At 41.9% G+C, this 17,045-nt stretch overlaps 1 protein-coding gene across 2 annotated transcripts in view; it reads left to right on the top strand.

Annotated features, from left to right (window-relative positions):
- The first annotated feature begins 995 nt into the window (after positions 1-995).
- Positions 996-17,045, top strand: part of PDSS1 (decaprenyl diphosphate synthase subunit 1) — a 165,300-nt gene continuing 149,250 nt past the window's right edge. For both annotated transcript variants that reach the window (XR_012914873.1, XM_012777306.3), the window contains exon 1: positions 996-1,089. The gene's annotated coding sequence lies outside the window, so the exon portion shown is untranslated. The remainder of the gene's footprint in view (positions 1,090-17,045) is intronic.

Below are 17,045 nucleotides of genomic sequence, written 5' to 3'. Positions count from 1 at the left end.
GACAGAACTACCTGAAATCGCCTAATAAAGTCCCGTTTATGACTTTGTTTCCACCACCCTCCTCCACACAGGCCTTTGAAGACACAGCTGTAGGGAGGAAGAGGAGGAAATGTGTAAATTCAACCACATTTACAAACGGTAACTGGTTGTAACTTCAGTACTTTCAGCCCTCCCGGCCACTTTCTCTCGGGGACGCCGCTCCCAACAGTCACACCCGTGTCCAGTCAGTCCTTCGCTCTTACAAACCGCGAGGCCACACGTGGCTGTGTGCACTCGCCTCCCTTCTTGCATCAGCACTTCTCAGTAACACATTCCTGGGAGCGGGACCTCCCGGGGTCGTCCCATTTTGCATTGCCACCGGCGACGCGTGCGGTGCCCACCCGCCTCCGCAGCCTCGCCCCCGACTGAGGGCGGCTGAACTCCAGGAGGAGGAGGGGTTGAGAAACGGCCCCCGCTGAGGACGCCCTTGCCCCACCCCGCCCGGGAAGCGACCGCCCGGCACGCCGCGTGTCACCTCCCCAGCCCCGTCGCGTCCCTTGCGGGCGGCCGGGAAGCCTTGCACAACCGCCGAAAGAGGAAGCGCCCGCAGGGCTGAAGGGAACGCTTGGGGAAGCCGTTGCGAAAGAAACCGCGTCTCAGCCCGCGGCGCGGGCCCGGGCCCTTCGTCCCCAGTAACAGGCCGAGGCTGCAGCGGCGGGCGGCTCGCCAGGGGCCGCGCTGAGGGGAGGGCGCGCGCCGCAGGTAGGGGACGGGTGGGAGGGAAGACACACCTTTTTCCAGAATTAAAACACACACAAAAACTTTTTTCCTTCAAGGTGGTGGTGTGGCGGTGGGGAGGGGAGAGGGCAGAGAAAATCGGGCGCAGACCTGAAGAGTTGGAAAGAGCTGGCGCCAACTTTCTGAGTCCTTTATCCGTATTTTTGTCTGTCCCCGTCTCCAGCCAGGGCCCTCCTTGCACCTCGACGCACGAAGCCGGCGCGCCCCGCGCGGGAAGGGCAGGGCTGACGGCACTTCCTCCCGCCGCCCAGAGCCGGCCCGAGCAGCCGACCGCCGCCCCGCCGCGCCGCGCCGCCCCGCCAAGCCGTCGAGGTAAGCCGTGCCCGCCCGCGAGCCCGGGAGCCGCAGCGCGGGGGCCTCGGGGCTGCCTCGGGACCGGGCGCCGAGCCCGTCGGGTCCGAGGCCGGGCGCAGCCCTGGCGCTGGCGTCCTGAGCGCGGCCGGGGCTTGGCCCTCCCGGCGGCGGGTCCCCGGGTCCCCCGGCCGATCTCCGCGCTTGACCCCGCTCGCGCGGGGCCTGGGGCCGGGGCCCGCCTTCCCCGCGTCGTTCCCTCAGATTCCACCGATTTCCCGCCCGGGAAATCGCTACAGGGTCCGACGGGGAACCGGTCGGAACCCTCGTCGGGAGGCGTCCTGGGGCGTTTTCGGGCGCTGTTGATCAGGTGCAAGTCGCGTGGGAATCTGAGTGTCAGTCGCAGTCGGACGCGCGTTCGTGTTTCCTTCCTGTAAAACTTTCTGATAACCGTTTCTTCTTTTTAAAAATAACTTTTCCTCTGAGTTAGTCTCCTTGTCATTTTAAAATACGATAAAGATGGATTTAAACGCCGGGCGCAATTTCGTCATTTGGCCTGGAACAAATGTCCCGAGGCCTTTGACGTGTAGCATGAAGGCAGCTACGGAGGATGTCATGTGGCTCGGAGAGCCCGGGCGCAGGGGACCCGGAGGCCCTGCCAGGCGCACCGCCTAGCTGCCCCGGGGAGGCGTCTCGGCGTTCCTGTCCTTGTGGAACGCGACCTGTGCTGTTGTCTAGAGCCACTCAGAGTGCTGAGGGTCAAAAGAGCTTTTAATGTGATCATCGGATAAGAGAGATGAAGGAATGGCGGGAAATCACATAAGGAAAAGGCCCACGAGTTTAGGATTACCCCGGCGTCATTTCTGGTGGAACAAGGTGGCTTAAACAAAGGCGAGCCTCCCTCCCTTCGTTCTAGAAACTGGGCCTCCAAACTGAAATTTCAAAAAGGGAACCTTTGTCGTTTTGTGTCAACCAAGAGTGGCAGTTTTCCCTCCGGCCTCTCTGAAATCCTGGCGTGGCACATGGGCCACTGGGGCGATCACGCTGGCTGGTGAAATCAGCAGGGATCTGTAGTGTCTTCCTGGTGGTACTTCCGGTGGTCTGCTCGATGCGTTTTGAAAAGTCTAAGAAATTTAATGTCATCCTCGACTATTAATTTTTCCATTCTTACTAAAATTTGTATATTTTTTGTGGGTATTTGGGAGAATTGGGTTCTAGCTCCGTATCTGCCCCTAACTAGATGAGGATGACCTTGATTAAGTTGTTTTAACCTCTCTGGACCTCAGATAACTTACCAGTAAAGTGAGATTATTGGATTATATTATGTCTATCATTAAAATAGCAATTGAGGGATTGCTATAATTCTTTGAATTTGTCCCATCTGGAACACTGGCAATGCTAGAATTGCTGATCACTAATAAAAAGAATGGAGAAAATAACAATACTAAAAGATTTTGGTAAATTCTGAAATATGAACACTTTTGAGGACTTTTGTTTCTGAGAAGTTCCTGTAAAAGCACAGTCAGTATCTGACCTATATGTAAGAAGGCAAATTCCCCATTCCTTTAAAAAAGTGAGATAAAGAATAGCCCAAGCTTGTCAATATTATATTTCAAAATTCTTCAATTGCTATTTCTCAAGAACTATAACTCTGCAATGTGGATTACTTTATGACTTTAGTTACTTTAAATCTTAAACACAATACTAGGTTATGTAGGATCCATTTGATGTTTGTATTTCTGTATCTAAGAATGTATACTTATTCTCCATTTTTTTGCGTTTTTTCTCCTAAAAATAAAAAGTTCTAAATATTTTCCTATTATTAGGTCAGGAAAGGAGGATGAATAGAAAGAAACCAAGCAAAGAATTTATCCTGTCTTTAGTGGGAAGACAAGATATAATCAATTTTGAAGTTATTATCGTTTTATGTGTCTTTTGAAAAAATGATCTGCTTTGATAGCAATCGTGTGTTTTCATTTTTATCTATATCCTATTCTAATCCTGCATGACAGCCTGCTAGGTAGATTAAATCAACAAAACAGTGAGTCTGATATATTTTTCTCATTCTGCTGGGGATCTTTCTGGTTTGGTATCATATCACAGACTCAGCAGCGAGATGGTTGTGAGTTGGAAACTAGGGATGAATGCTAAATCACACAGCAATTGTGTTTCCACACACCGGCTGGAAGGCTTGTTTACATCCAGAGAGCTACAGCCTATCAAACCTGAGAGAAATAAAAAGTGGTCTTAGAACAAATGAACCATGACTAGATTTATTTTTTCTGTTATTTTTTATTATGCAATATTTCATACATACAAAAGATGATGTATGGCATATATGTAAATTACAATGAATAATAGTAAAGCCAACATCTGGGTACCCATCACCTAGTTTAAGAAGTAGAATATTACCAATATATCTCCTGGCCTTCTTGCAATGACAGTCCCGTTTCCATTCTAGAGGTAATCATTATTCTGAATGTGCTAGTTTTTAAAAAAGCATTTAGGAAGCAAGTATATACATTTGTAAAGGATGATGTCAAACTGGGGATTAGAGGACATTTGCACTGGGAAACTGGGATTAGAATCCCCACCAACTGTAGGCCTGGTCCTAAGTAGACTGCACTGTTAAGTAAAGACAACTTACTTTAAGTAGTGTAAAATCAAAGTATGTTAAAAATGATTAAGCATAAGTAGCACAGAGATAGTGGTATCTTAGTCATTAACGAAATAACCAGGATTCATCAATAGAAAACTAGAATTTTTAAGTGCAATAAAGAACATGTAACTTAGGAACTGCCCATCTTTTTCATATTACTTAGATTTCCACTTCAATCACAATTCAATCATTCTCAATCAAAAATATTTGCTAAGCACTATTCTAGGTGCAAGGGGTATTTCCGGGTGAACAGAAGAGACAACGATGTCTGCATTTGTGGAGTTTATATTCTAGCAGAGAGCTACAAGTGATGAACAATAATCATAATCAATAAGTAAATAATACCGGTATTAGTAAGTGAAAAGACTTATTAAGAAGACAACGTTGAGTAAGGTAAAGTTGCAGTATTAAATATGGTGGTCAGGCTTGGCCTCATTGAGAATGTGAGATTTTAGCAAAGGTTTGAAGGAGACGATGGAGTTAACCAAAAGCCCATCTGGAGGAACAGTGTTCCAAGCACATGGAATAGCCAGTACCAAGGTTATAAGGCAAGGGCATGCCAGTGTATTTCTGTGGTTAGAGGTAAGTGAGCAAGGGAAAAAGATGCAGGAGATGTGGCTGGAGAGATAAGAAGAGGACAGGGAGGTGACAGATCAATGGGGTCTCAGAGGCCATTATACAACTTTGGCTTTTATGCTGAGTGAAATCGAGGGGCCACTGCAGGACTCTGAGAAGAAGAATATGATCTGACTTACCTTGCAAAGGCTTGCACTGCCTGCTTGAGAATGTACAGGAGCCCAGGAGGAAGTTTTGGGAGTCTGCATGTGTTTTGAAGGTAGAGCCAACAGGATTTCCCGACACAGGGGATGAGATGTTTGGTGTTTAAGAAAGAAGAGTCAGGGATGACTCCAAATTTTTTGGCCTAAAAACAAAAACAAAACAAACAAAAAAACTGGAAGAGTGGGATTGTCACCAACTGAAGTGGGGAAGTTAGAGGGGAGAAAACCAGAAGTTCAGTTTTGGATATGGGTATGAAATCCCAGTTGGGAATATCGCTGTGCTTATTATATATATAAGGCCAAGGTCAAGCCAAGCGACTGTTTGGGAAAGTACTGTTATTATTATTCTCATTTTATGAATTACAAATGACAGTGTAGAGAGTTTACCCAAGATTACACAGTTTAAGAAATGGACCATAAAACAAGATCTTTGACATCCTGAAACTTTTAACTATTCTTTCACAACTTGGTGAAAGGGTTGACCAGCACCTTTATTATGTAGTGTAAATACGAACATAGCTAATCAGTAATATTCCACCTCCAAGGTAATCAAGATGATGAAAATTATTTTTAATAAATGGAAAGCAAGAAATGAATATTGATTGAAAAGCCCCATATTCAAAGCCTTGACATGGACCTTACGCAATGCAAGGTTTCTATGACTGTGCACTTTAGAAACAAGATTCTAAGGGAGGAAGGACAAAGGCCTTTTCTACAAAAGAGCTTTTGGTGCCCAGAGGTTCAAGATGTATGTATTTCCAAACTCTGAGACCAGAGCCAGGCATAGTGGTGGTGCCTATAGTCCCAGCTACTTGGGAGGCTGAGGCAAGAGGTGCCCTTGAGCCCAGAAGTTTGAGGCCATCCTGGGCAACATAGCAAGACCCCATCACTAAAAAAAAAATTCTAAGACCAAATTTGGCAGAGAGAAGCTAACACAGCTGGATTTCAAATGGAATCAAGTATCAGCACGGGGATAAAGATTCTTTAGAAGCTGTTGAGGAATTCTGGATGACACTGTTAAGATATTTGGAAAACTGAAAATGGTTGGGAGGTAGCTACTAATAGAAATTGAGATAACTAACCATTCATTTATCTTAGTTTTGAGTCGGTATCAAGGTATCAGTTATGAAAGTAATATTTAGTAGAATTTTGCTAAAAGCCATTGATTACCATTGGTTGTTAGGATTTCATAGGTTGTTAGGATTAGGTTGTTGGGATTTCATCTCAAAAAGAACAAATTAGTTGTGTAGGTGCAGGGAGGAGGGGATCTCACAAAATCTTTTTCAGGTGATTTCACATCATATTACAGTGCATTATCATAATTGAGTTGTTGATTAAGTAAATTTATCTAAGGCTACTGTGTCTGTAGTATTAACGAATGGATCATCTCGGCTGATAACATTCACAACTGACAGTTAAGTCAATAAACTGATTAGGTTTGATGTGTAGTTTTGTTTTCTTTTTAAGATAATGTCTTCCTTCCAATTAAATTCCATAAATGGTATGGCTTAGCAAACCAAGACTATTTCCTAATATGTTTACTAATTCTGTGGCCATTGTATTTCCCTTATTGTAAGCAACACACAGAAATGAGCCTGCTTAGGCGCGAACATGGGTCATTACAGAGCAGCACAGTGAAAGGACTGTGGCACCACTACACAGTGGAGGAGCTTGAAACCCCAGGGCAGCTCACTGTACTCAGTCGTTATTCTTCAAGGCTGGACTTACAGAATGGTCTACAGTACTCAAACATGCACTTTACTTGACGTAAACTGTGTTCAACAGCCAGTCACGGTGGCTCAGCCTGTAATCCTGGCACTCTGGGAGTCTGAGAGGAGACGATCGCTTGAGCCCAGGAGTTGGAGACCAGCCTGGGCAGCATAGTGAGAATCTATCTCAAAATAAATAAATAAATAAATAAATTAGCATGTGCCTGTAGTCCCAGCTACTCAGGAGGCTGAGGCAGGAGGATCGTGTGAGCCAGGAGTTCTAGGCTGCGGTGAGCTATGATTGCTCCCCTGCACTCTAGCCTGGGCAACAGAGCCAGAGCTTGTCGTCTCTGAACAAAAGAAACTAAAAACCTCTGTTCAACACAATATAATTGGGATAGTGGTCCCATATAAATAATTAAGTAAAAAAAAAAAAATAGGATAGGATAGGATATGGTGCCCAACCTCAAGAAGCTTCTAGTCTAGTGGGAGAGACAGACTTGTAAATAAATACATTACAGGGCAAAATGTGCCATGATAGGTACAGAAATAATAAGATGAAGACAGTGACTATGGGAAAGACAATATGTGGGGGTGACAATATGTGGGGGTGCTTTGAAGGATAAAGGTACTCCCAGGTGGCCAAATGGAAGGAGGCTGCCCCAGGCACCAGAGGTATGAGACAGTCTGTCCGTGCTGGAGCAAACAGTGCGGTGGGAAAGGAAACAGGGCGAATGTGACTTCATCCTTGGCGAGTGATATTCAGATCACCTTCACATGGTGCTGTCCTCACAATGGATCATCTTTGAGTCAGATGCTGAGGCACTTGCAAAAACAGGACTGCGGCACCCTGGCCCGGTGCCCTCAAATAGAAATACGATGCAAATTACATGTGTAACTTTAAATTCTCCGGTGCCACATTAGAAACAGTAAAAAGAAACAAGTGACATTTTAATCATACATTTTATTTAATGATATATACAAAAATGATCGTTTTAATGTTCATTACTTGAAATTGTATTAAATTTAATATTACTAAAATTATTAATGAGCTATTTTCTTCTGTTTTTTCATACTAAGTCTTCCAAATCCAGTATATTTTTGTGCTATAGCACATCTTGATTAGATGAGATTAGATTGGATTACAGCCAAATTCAGGAGCTGAATAGCTACATGTGGTGGTGGCTATCAAACTGGACAGCACCGATTTATATAAATGCACAAATGTTGTATCCTATACTGTGTTGACTGTGTAGCTGAGTGGAGGATATTAGGTAAATTCTGCAGTATTCTGAATTTTTCAGGGAAAAGGAAGGGAACAGCATTTGCTGTTAGTATGGGACCTGTGCCTACCTACAACCTGATTTTTTTTTTTTTTTTTGAGACAAGGTCTCACTCTGTCACCTGGGCTAGGGCTCAAGCAATCCTCCTGCCTCAGCCTCCCAAGTATCTGGGACTACAGGCATGCACTACCACACCCTGCTAATTTTTCTATTTTTTTGCAGAGATGAATTCTCGCTCTTGCTCAGGCTGGTCTTCAACTCCTGGCTTCAAGTGATCCTCCTCCCTTGGCTTCCCAAAGTGCTGGGAATTACAGACATGAGCCACCACAACCTGATTTTAATTCATATTTAAACCTACACCCAGAATGGGTTACTATTAACCCTCTAGCAAAAACAAAACAAAACAAAAAAAACCTTAAATTGTCATTGCTTACTTATCTTTGCATCCTTTCTTTCCTTCCTACCTCCCTACACACCGTATATTTTATGGATTCTGCCTAAAAGTACCAGGGACTGAAAAAGAACTAGAAACAAAGTAGAAAGCCCTAAACCCACATCCGGAAAATGTGATCTGTTGCCCTAGGCAACCATGGTGGTGAACTCTTGTTTTCTTTTTCTAATCCCACCTGCTAGTTCACAAGCATAACACGTCGTCATCAGCAGCTCTCTTTGCAGTGGTGCCTAACTCCAAAAACACACCTCTGTTTCCAGGGGGTCGGTAATGCTAAGGTTTGGAAGAGGGAGTCAGGGTGCCTAGGCTATGACTTGGAAAAGCCTCAGGGAGATTCCAGGGCAGTCCTCTCTCATTCAGAACGGTTAAGAGTCTCTGTCCTAGAAACTATGCTTACAGGTGTCCTTCCCAGTGGACAGCTTTTAAAGTCTTAAGGGTGCCTGGCTTCCAAAAAATGGCAGGCCATCTTAAGCTCCGGGTGCGTGAAAATGCAGCAGACAGAAGTGACCATCCTGTTGTGAACTTGGGAGTGTATGTGTGTGTGCCTGTGAATAAGTGACTGACACTCGTTTCCAGTGGTGGTTTTAGGGGGAGAAAATGGTAATAAAAATGTTTGTTGATGATGATCAACAATAGCTGATATATGAAGCTCCAGACATTATTATAATAGATCCCTAAGAGGTAGGAACTGTGTGTGTGTGTGTGTGAGAGAGAGAGAGAGAGAGAGAGAAGGAGAGAAGAGAGAGTCTTTAGTTTCTTTCTAAATTCCAGTAGAACAGAAATGTTGGCGTTTGTTTCAATGCGATATCACCGACTGCCATTTATAGAAGGGTTGTAGGTAGCAAACCATTACTGCAAATGTGACTCCACAGTCACCAATATAGCCATCAAACTTTTTCATCAGCACTCAAAGGTGCTTGAAAATTGGCAACGTCCTGTTGGAAATGGTGCACATAGCAACATAGCAATAAGGAAGGGAAAAACATGGAGAACGATTTACAGCATCTGACAGAAGGGTGCAAGAGGGCAAAGAAGGGTTTTGTTAATTTCTGGGCAGTTTCGCAGTGAATCAAATCCAGGCATTGGTTGAAGTCTTATAAACACTTAGTCATTAAATGAGTCTGTATATGCAAAGCACTTAGAATAATGCGTGGCATGTAGAAAGTGCTCAAAAGATGTTGAAATATTTTGTTTCAAACCTTTGGAACAAACAAAACAAAAATAAATTTCCCTAAGTTACCCTTGAAAATGAGTCAAGTATTATATTTCCTCCTTGTATTACTATTTTGACATTTGAAATAAGTCTGTCTTATTCACATGCTTTTAAGGGCAGGAAACATTGTAGATTAAACACAATTGCACAGACACTATCTTTTCATCACAAGAGCCATAGGTAGATAAGAGTACACGACAATATTTCTATGCTTTCTCTTTGTCCCTCTCCTTCTCTTTGCTTGTAGTTTTTGACAGTTGCTATTTGTAGGACACTCTGCTATGGCCATGTAAGACTAGTAGGTGTTTTCCCCTGTCCTCTGAGAGTTCAGACTCTGAAGCGACGAGATGCAGATGTGTGAAGAGTGCTGACAAGATGGGAAAAATGTAACAGAGCAATCACTTTTAAAGAAAGAGAAATTGTAAAAATGGGAGGGACTTGGGAGGTGTGGAGGAAAGAAACCAGGTTGGGGGTGAGTTGCTTGCCTTCTAAATAAGAAAGTAGTGGATGGAAGCATTGTTCTCAATAGGAACAATTCCTCAGTAGGAATGCTGTGCTATACTTACGTGATTGATCTGACGTAGCTCAGAGGCACCTTGGACTTTGCGAAGAATGCATTCTCCTTATGCCACGTGGACATCCAGAATCATATCTGTGGCCAAATTCAACTGCTGTTTAGACACTATCCTCTTGTGTTCTATTTGTAAATTGCCTTAAATCCTTTTTCAGGAGCTGTTAGAATAACTAACTAACGGAGACTATAAGAAAGTCACTTATCTTCCCCATCTCTCAGTTCTCTCAATTAGGAAATGAAAGGCTTGGATTAATTTAAACTGAGTTTATTTTTTTCCAGCTAATCTAATGCATTAAGATTACATTCATGAAGACAGGACCGTTCATGAAGGAAACTAGCTTAATTCAGTCAGTACTTAAAAGTACATGGAGACTTCCTAAGTAAGAGCATAAATGACTTAAAACCACTAAGTGAGGTTAACATATTAGAAGGTCTCAATTGTCAACACTTCCTCTCAAAACAAGGCTTTTATTTGGTGTTAAGGATGGTTAGAGCATATAAAAGTATAAATAAATAAATGTCCTTTATATATGTGCCATATATATGGTAGCATATATGAGATATTATAGGACATCAAATATGGTAGCACATATGAGGTCTTATGGGACATCAAATTTACCAGTGATATATTTCAATTGTGGAAACTTTTTTTAAATAACTAGCAACTTTTAAGATTTTATTGACTGTAGCAAACATATATTCTTAGAAAAAAGTAAGGAATATGTGTTTATTCCTTATCTAAAAACAAATAAAACCCTAAAGGATGTTCCAGTCTAGTACCATTATCTATGGTGGGAACTATTTTCATTCATTGTATTGGAAAGTATGCCAACAGAAAGGTTAAATAACTTGCCCAAGATCACCTAGAGCTAGGTGCATTTACTGAGTACATGCTGTATGTCACACACTTGGATGAAATTACAAGATTCCATGCCTACACTCACTGTGTGGTCTCAAAGACAGACACGCAATCAATTGCATTAGAGCTGGACATGTAGACGCTGTAACAAAAGTATGAACAAGGTAGCTTCCAATTTCCACTTCACAATCATCACAATCCATGTTTTCAGAGAGCAGCATGGCGACTGTGAACATGAGCTTCAGAGCTAGACTTGGGCACAGCCCAGCTCCCCTACTCACTGGCTATACAACTTATTTAATTTCTCTAGGGCTGATTTTTATAACCTACAAAATTGGAGTAATATCATTACCTCGTAGGATTGTTTTGAGAATTAAATGATATAGTATAGGTGCCCAACCAGTAGTAATTGTTACATACTTGTTACTCCTATTCTTATTTTAAAGTAGGTGCTAATATGTATTAATACAAGCAGCATATATTGAGTTTTAAGGGTCAGTGCTGGTACTATCCCAGTACTAAGCCCTGCAACATAGTGGAGGAGATAAGGATTAGATGAGATAGAGATAGAGAGAGAGAGAGAGAGACACACACACACAAGCCATAGGCAGGTCATGAACTGTCAAATTTGTGATCCTGGCCGGGTGCGGTGGCTCACGCCTGTAATCCTAGCACTCTGGGAGGCCGAGGCAGGCAGATCGCTTGAGGTCAGGAGTTCGAGACCAGCCTGAGCAAGAGCGAGACCCCCATCTCTTCCAAAAAAACAGAAAGAAATTAGTTGGACAACTAAAAAAATATATATGTAAAAAATTAGCTGGGCATGGTGGCACCTGCCTTTAGTCCCAGCTACTTGGGAGACTGAGGCCAGCCCAGGAGTTTGAGGTTGCTGTGAGCTAGGCTGATGCCACAGCACTCTAGCCAGGGCAACAGAGTGAGTGTCTATCTCAAAAAAAAAAAAAAAAAATGTGAATCTAACTCTGCTAGGATGGAACTGTGACCTTGAGCTGGCCTTTCATAGTTGGTAGGACTTATTTGAGTGGAGAAAAACAGGAGAAAACAGCACAAGGGTAATGCAAATGGCCTGCTTAGGGGAAGAGAAGTGAATTTATTTCACTGCAAGTAAAGGTTTAATGAGAGGAAGAAGATGGAGATGAATTTGGAGCAGTGAGTAAATTGTGGGTGAAGATTGTGGGTGAGCCCGTCCTACAAAGTATTTGCTCTGAGCAGCTCTTCCAGCTATCTGGAGAAACCAGAGGACCATCTGTACACACAGTGACAGTGAGGGCAGGGACAGGGCTCTCCTGCCAGGATGGATGAACTCAGTCTAAACCAGGTTTATTGGAGTCTGGTGCTTTGAAGAAGCAATCATAAATTGACCCTAAATTAGTTGGGATTAGTCCTGGGCTGTCACACTTAGTGCTATAGTCTCCTTTTATTTTATCATATGCACTGGTAAAAGAATATACATATATTTGCACCAATGACTCCATAAGTATTTTTTGTTTGAATATGCACATCACAGATAGAGAAATGTAGTGCTGGTACATATCACAGTCTGGATAAACTTTGAAAACATGCTAGGCAGACACAAAAGACCACATATTATATGATCCCATTGTTATGAATTGTCGAGAATAGAAAAATTTAGATACAGAGAAAGTAGATTGGTGGTTGCTTAGGGCTGGGCAGGTGAGGGATGAATGGGTATGGGGTTTCTTTTAGGGAAGAAGAAAATGTTCTAAAATTAGATTGCAGTGATGGTTGCACAACCCCGTGATTATACCAAAAACCATTGAATCATACACTTTAAATGGGTAAATTGTTCCATTTGGCCTGTGTCCAAGGAGCTTCTCTAACCACTGGGAAGATGAAAAGATGCATTAGGAGCAATTTGTGCTCTGGATTCAGTACAGTAAATGAAAGCATTTAGTGTGCCAGGAAATTACAAAGAAAATGGTGGTATAGCAGCAGAGTTTAGGGGAGGGAGAGTGTAGCAGGTTTAGGGGAGAATGGGATGGATGTCTGAAAGATGACGTTGGAGATGTTGATGGGGATTGGACTGTGGAAGAATTCAAACGCCATGTTATGGAGTTTAGATTAAATCCTATGGACAATTGAGAGCCACTGAAAAGTTTTGCAAATTGAAAGGATATGAACAGAGCTGGGTCTTTGGAAAACTCTGGTGGCATTATAGAAGCTGATTTAAGAGGGAGAGACTGGAGGTAGGGAGATAAAAAATAAGCTGAAGGATGAGTCCTAATAAGACATGTTGAGAACCTGCACTAGGGTGGTCGTTAGGGAAAGAGCAGATCAAGTTCAAGGGCGTTAGGAAGGCTGAATTGACCAGACTAACTGATCAGACTGGAGACCTCAGGAACGGGTGAAGTTCCTGAGAAGAATGCCTTAGAGAAGATAATCAGCCTACAGGTCAAGATAAATGTGGTCTGGCTTTTTGTTTTGTTTTCTGCAGGAGGGGAGGGCCTATCTGGGGAGAGGAACACTTGTGTCCAGGTGGCTCCTTTTATAGATAGACTTGCAGCCCAGGAGCCAGGGCAGCCCCTGGTCATTGCAAGTGCCACAGCTATGGAGTCAACCCACCTGTTTCTTCTCTGACCCTTTCCTTCCCCTTGTCTTGTAGCTTTTTCACATCCTAACATGCGCTTCTGTTTCAGTTCCCCAATTCTGGTAACCTCGTCTTTGATGCTGGTGTCTTCTGCCCAGACACCCATCCGTCGCAGCCTCACTTGGCTGCACTGCTGCGCTCCCAACCCTGGCTGTCACTTTCTTGCAGGGTTCTGTGCCGGGACTTTCTCCCCAGCTCCCGAGATAACCTCTGGCTGGGGTCCTACTACACCACAGCCTCCGCTGTCAAGCCAGGGGCCCCGGGACAGAGTGGAGAACAGGAGACTGGAAGGGGCCACGTGGCGTTTGACCCACTGGTGGGACGGCCTTGCAGAAGTGCCCTGTGCACAATGGGACGCAGAGCTGCAGGGCGTGAGAGAGAGGAGGGAGGTGGAGACACAGATGGGCCAGACTTTTCTGCTGCGCTCTGAAGCCGTATCTACTGAGATTAGGCAACAGGAATCGGTATAATATAAAACAGGGATCAAGCAGGATTTGCCCAAAGCTAATCTGGATCACAGCTGAAATGACTAATCGTTTTTTTCCGGAAAGGGCAAACTTGTGGCCACCTTTCCTTCGGCAGATGGTTAAAGCTGCATCTTTATTCGTATTTATGAAATCTGGATATTTTACTGTCTGACTAATAAATGCCTTTGTCAAGTCAGTCCCTGAGGCAGCAGGGGGATGTACAGGACCAAAGTTCTAGGACTTGATGTTTCTTGAAAGTTTTACTGAGACCTTATCTGGGAAGATCCATCAACGTTTGACCAAAAAGATGAACTCGGAATATTTCACAGTAGCACATTTTGCTCTCAGTGTCCACATCAAAAGAAACCTAAGCTGTATCTTAAAATATTATCTGTCTTTCATATCTAAACATCATCCATGGACCGTTGTAAGGGTGAAATAAGTTATTAGTGATAAGCAGCTATAAAACAAAGGCTACCCCCCAAATTAAGACTGTTTTTCATTTCGTTCTAGATTCTAGTAAGATTATAAAACCCCAAATCTCTGATATTCTTGAATATATTTCTACATTCCTTTATGTCCTGTTATTATCTGTTTTATTTTTATTTTCTGTTCTGCTCTAATTATTGTCTGCTTTCATTATTTTTTCCTACAAGATTTCCTGATTTTGATTCTGGTTAAATTATATATATTGCATGTATACATATATATTTTTCTATTATGGTTATTTTCTAGATAGTTTACAATTGTTCTTTTGAAATTTTCTTTTCTGTTCCCTAAGTTTAGGAAAATGCTTGTTAGTGAAGGAGGGTTTCTTTTTATTTGTTTAATCCTTTATTATTAATTTCTATTATTATTTATTATAATTTCTATTATATTTCAGTCAGAGAATACGGCTGTACAATTTCTCCTTTGGGGAATTTGTTGAGATTTCTGGTATAGAACTAGTTTTCAATAAATATTATATGAGCTAAGCCTAGGTTTACTCAAATCCTCTATAATATCTTTATATTTTTGACCCATTAATCAGTGAAATAGAAGAAATGAATTGCCATTGCTAAGCTCATAATTTTGTAACACAAATCTTTAGTTTTATTTTCTACAAAACATTGACTTACTCTTCAAAATAATTTGTATAAACAAAGTAATATGTTTTTGGCTGGAAAATTTAATGATGAATCAGTTCTGAACCAAGACAAATAATGCCAAATTCTTAATTGCAGTTGTTGCCTCCAGAGAAATAAAGAAAATAATTAGCTGATGACAGAAAAACACTCCCTGGAAAATTACTGAGCACAGTAAAGAAAAATTTACAAATAAAACACCCTTCTTAAAAATAGTCATCATATGGCGTGGATGTGGAGAGATAGGAACACTCGTACACTGCTGGTGTAACTGCAAACCAGTACAACCTATTTGGAAAGTAATATGGAGATACCTCAAAGAACTAAAAGTGGAACTACCAGCTGATCTAGCAATCCCACTACTGGGTATCTGCCCAACGAAAAAAAAGACATTTTATAAAAAGAAAAAAAAAGACACCTGCACTCAAATGTTTACAGCGGCACAATTCACAATTGCAAAGATATGGAAACAACCTAAGTGCCCATCAATACATGAGTAGATTAATAAAATGTGATACATGTATACCATGGAGTTCTACTCAGCCACAAAAATGGTGAGCTAATACCTGTTGTATTATCCTGGATGAAACTGGAGACCACTGTTGAAAGTAAAGTGTGGTGGCTCACGCCTGTAATCCTAGCACTCTGGAAGGCCGAGGCGGGAGGATCGCTCAAGGTCAGGAGTTTGAAACCAGCCTGAGCAAGAGCGAGACCCCATCTCTACTAAAAAATAGAAATTAATTAGTTGGCTAACTAAAAATATATAGAAAAAATTAGCTGGGCATGGTGGGACATGCCTGTAGTCCCAGCTACTTGGGAGGCTGAGGCAGGAGGATCGCTTGAGCCCAGGAGTTTGAGATTGCTGTGAGCAAGGCTGACACCACAGCACTCTAGCCCAGGCAAGAGAGTGAGACTCTGACTCTAAAAAAAAAAGAAAAAAGTATCAAAAGAATGGAAAAACAAACACCACCATATACTCGCCATTAAATTAGAACTAATCTATCAACACTTATGTGCACATATGGAAATAGCATTCATTGGAAATCAAGCAGGTGGAAGGAGGGAGAAGAGGATGGATAAATTCACACCTGATGGGTACAATCAATGTACACTATCCAGGGGTGGGCACACTTATAATTTTGACTCAAAGGTACAAAAGCAACTTATGTAACCAAAACATTAGTACCGCCGTAATATTCTGAAATTTAAAAAAAATAGTCATCATAAAATTTGCCTATCAGAAACAACATGTGAAGGATAAATGTTAGTTTGTATATTCTTTTCACTAAGCATTTTAAGAGTCATTTAGGATTTTTGAGTCTAGTCAAGAAAGACAAGGAGCTGTTGTGATGCACTTGCCCACACCTCCAAATGTTCTGTTCAATTTGATTTCCTGGAGATGTTTTAAGCAAGTAAAGTCACAACAGGGTGGAGTGGAGAAGAATCTTTTTCTCCCCCTTTGTGAGTTGCCCTCAAAGTGGGATTTTATGTTTTATCCTCCAGTTTTGCTAACATGGCCTTTAAGTTACTTTCTTAGACTCGACACCAGTTGCTTCTTCTTGTGTGGTGATTTGTGACTCTTAATTCTATTTTAAATTATAAAATTAACATATTATAGAAAATTTGGAAAGTATAAGAAAAGAGACCAGCACCCTGATACAAACACTATTTCATATGTATTATCTTCTAGATGTATTATCTTCCAGTATTTTTTCTATGTCCCTGGTTTTCTTACATTCTTGTAATATTAGAGTATAAATTATTTTGTATTTTATTTATTTTACTTAACAGATATTGTTACACCCTCCATAGTCATTGTTGTTAATAGTAACAAAACAAAACAAAAAACATGGAGTGCATTACTCTTCCCATATTTGTCAGATACTTACATGGTTTTAAATTTCCAGTAATGCTGCAGTTTCCATCCTCAAACTATGGAGTTCTTTCATAGTTTGTAAACTTTCTTTGAATTAAATTCCAGTGGTTTAATTAGAGAACCAAAGAGAATGAACATTTCCATGATATTTAGATATTTAATAAATATTTGTTGATGAAGGAATGAATACAATGAAATCTGTCAATCTTTAATGAATTTTATGTCATGCTTAGAAAATACCTCGCTACATTAATGATCAGAAAACAGAATCCAATCTCGATTAAGCAGAAAGAGTTTATTACAAGGTATACAGCTGCATACAAAAGTGGGAGGACCAGGACTGTCTGGCTGAAAGCTCAC

This window comes from Microcebus murinus, chromosome 25, assembly GCF_040939455.1.
Source record: "Microcebus murinus isolate Inina chromosome 25, M.murinus_Inina_mat1.0, whole genome shotgun sequence".
Taxonomy (NCBI): domain Eukaryota; kingdom Metazoa; phylum Chordata; class Mammalia; order Primates; family Cheirogaleidae; genus Microcebus; species Microcebus murinus.
Note: the sequence above shows the minus strand (reverse complement) of the source record. Positions and strands in the feature narration are given on the sequence as shown.